A 2500-nucleotide genomic window follows, 5' to 3' on the forward strand; every position below is an offset into this window, starting at 1 on the left:
TTACCGGTCGCTTACGGGCCCTGGCACCCTCTTTGGGTAAATGGCCCCATTCAAGATGGACTTGGACACGGTTCGACGTCACGGGATAGACGGATCCTCCTAAACACTACATTTCCCTGCGGCAATAACCGTGGGATTCAGTGCTGGGCTCTTTCCTGTTCGCTCGCCGCTACTAAGGAAATCCTAGTTAGTTTTCTTTTCCTCCGCTTAGTAATATGCTTAAATTCAGCGGGTCATCTCGCCTGCTCTGAGGTCGTCGAACAAACTTGTTAGTTGAAAAAAAAAAAAAAAGAAAAACAAATCGTACACCGTAACGAATCGGAGCAACAAGAACCTGGTGTATATATGGAATCGACCACCACCTCCTACTTCTCCGCGTCCTCCGATAGCATATAATAGCATTTTGCTTTCTCGGAGAAAAGGATATCAATGATGGGTTTTTAGCGCCTCGCCAAAGTGTCTCCCTTCTGTCTTAGTTTTCATTCGTTCGATGCGAAACGCTCGCTAGGCGTAACCGGCTGATTACTTTTAACGTCCTTCCGTCGCTTTTCAAATTAAAGAAGAACCACGGTGTGTGTCTATGATAGAACTACCCGATCCGATTTTCGTTGATTCTTTGATAGTCTACCAAAGTCCACCGTAAGTTCGAAAGAAAAGCATTCGTGGACTGGACGACCGGCTAAACGCGCGGTCTCGCAATCGATATACATATTCGTAACAAAGAGAGACATGGGGCGACCAACTTCTCAGAGTATATCCCTTCTTTTGGGTTCCGTTCGTATCGCGCTTCTCGTCGTGTTCGTTCGAGCCTCTCCATAGAGGATGATCGTCCGATTCGTTTGATAAATTATCATTTTTCCCTGGGGCTGTACGAACGAACAGAGAGGAAGACGACGACCGACGGATACCACAAATTTCACGTGGTAGGGCATATATTACATATCATAATTATCAGTGTTTGGTCAAATTTCTTTCCAGTGTCCTTTTTGTTATGCTCCAAAACTAGTATACGCTTTATTTTCTCTTTCCTTTGCATAAATTATTAACTTCGGGCAACGTCGGGAGCGCCGGTAATCATTAGATTTGTACGAAACGCGATTTGCGCCCCACGGTGGTTTTTAGTGCCGTCAAAGTCAGAAATCGTAGGAGCGGTGCTTTAACGGGCGGTCGTGATGATACTCCAGACAACACGACGCACGACGCCGTAAAACACTCGCGCGAGTCCAGACTGATCTCTGCCTCACCACGCAAGGGGTGCGCAAACTTGCCAATAATATATAATATTTATTCTTTTTCGTACGTCCAGCGACAAACGCCAACGAAATACCCAAATTCTCGCTCGTACGTTGATACCTTTCTCTTCATCGACCCGGCTCCGAAACGTTCTTCGCCATCTCCCCGAAAGGAGAGGTAAACGACGGCGGGGTTAGGGAATCTGAGAACAACGCAAGCAGTTTTAGGACAAGTGAACGACCCTCAGCCAGGCGTGGTCCAGGAATTTTATCCGTGGACCGCAATGTGCGTTCGAAATGTCGATGTTCATGTGTCCTGCAGTTCACACGTTGACGCGCAATTAGCTGCGTTCTTCATCGACCCACGAGCCAAGTGATCCACCGTTCAGGGTAATCATATACAATTTACAATTTTTCTCTTTGTATTTAAAAATGCTCCTTGTTCTTTGCTTTAAAAATATTCGATGTTCGCACCTCCGACCAGCGTATCGACGGAGGATTGAACGCGCCATATCGACGACAAAAGTTTCTTTTTGTTTCCTGAATGACGGAAAACCATCGTTCGACGGCCGGGCGTACAGTACATTCAAAAGCCTTTGCGCGTGGCTGCGACCAAACGGGTATAATACACCCGTATATTCTTGGTTCCGAACAGTAACTTCACGCGCAATCGGGCGAACGCACGCGGCAGCGCCCATCGGTTGCTCGATGAAATCGATGCGATAAACTACAGCCTTCTCGGCTGGTCGTCGTTAGTCGCGCGAGCAACGGATGGCCGCACAATCGACGCGTCGTCGTTTGCGATTATTCGCCTCACGTTAGCCATGAGTATGTATATTATTCATTTACGAACGAACGCGGCAGCGTCCATCGGTTGCTCGATGAAATCGATGCGATAAACTACAGCCGTCTCGGCTGGTCGTCGTTAGTCGCGCGAGCAACGATGGCCGCAAAATCGACGCGTCGTCGTTTGCGATTATTCGCCTCAAGTTAGCCATGAGTATGTATAACATTCATTTACGAACGAACGCGGCAGCGTCCATCGGTTGCTCGATGAAATCGATGCGATAAACTACAGCCGTTTCGGCTGGTCGTCGTTAGTCGCGCGAGCAACGATGGCCGCAAAATCGACGCGTCGTCGTTTGCGATTATTCGCCTCAAGTTAGCCATGAGTATGTATATTATTCATTTACGAACGAACGCGGCAGCGTCCATCGGTTGCTCGATGAAATCGATGCGATAAACTACAGCCGTTTCGGCTGGTCGTC

The 2500-nt window shown here is 48.0% G+C and overlaps 1 non-coding gene across 1 annotated transcript; it reads right to left on the reverse strand.

The window, feature by feature from the left end:
- Window positions 1-1470: 1470 nt before the first annotated feature.
- LOC143351153 (5.8S ribosomal RNA) lies at window positions 1471-1625 on the reverse strand. The gene has a single exon (XR_013081522.1). It is a non-coding gene; the product is annotated as a 5.8S ribosomal RNA (ribosomal RNA).
- Between the last annotated feature and the right edge of the window lie 875 nt (window positions 1626-2500).

The sequence above is a fragment of the Colletes latitarsis genome, unplaced genomic scaffold (genome assembly GCF_051014445.1).
Source record: "Colletes latitarsis isolate SP2378_abdomen unplaced genomic scaffold, iyColLati1 scaffold0081, whole genome shotgun sequence".
Classification (NCBI taxonomy): Eukaryota; Metazoa; Arthropoda; class Insecta; order Hymenoptera; family Colletidae; genus Colletes; species Colletes latitarsis.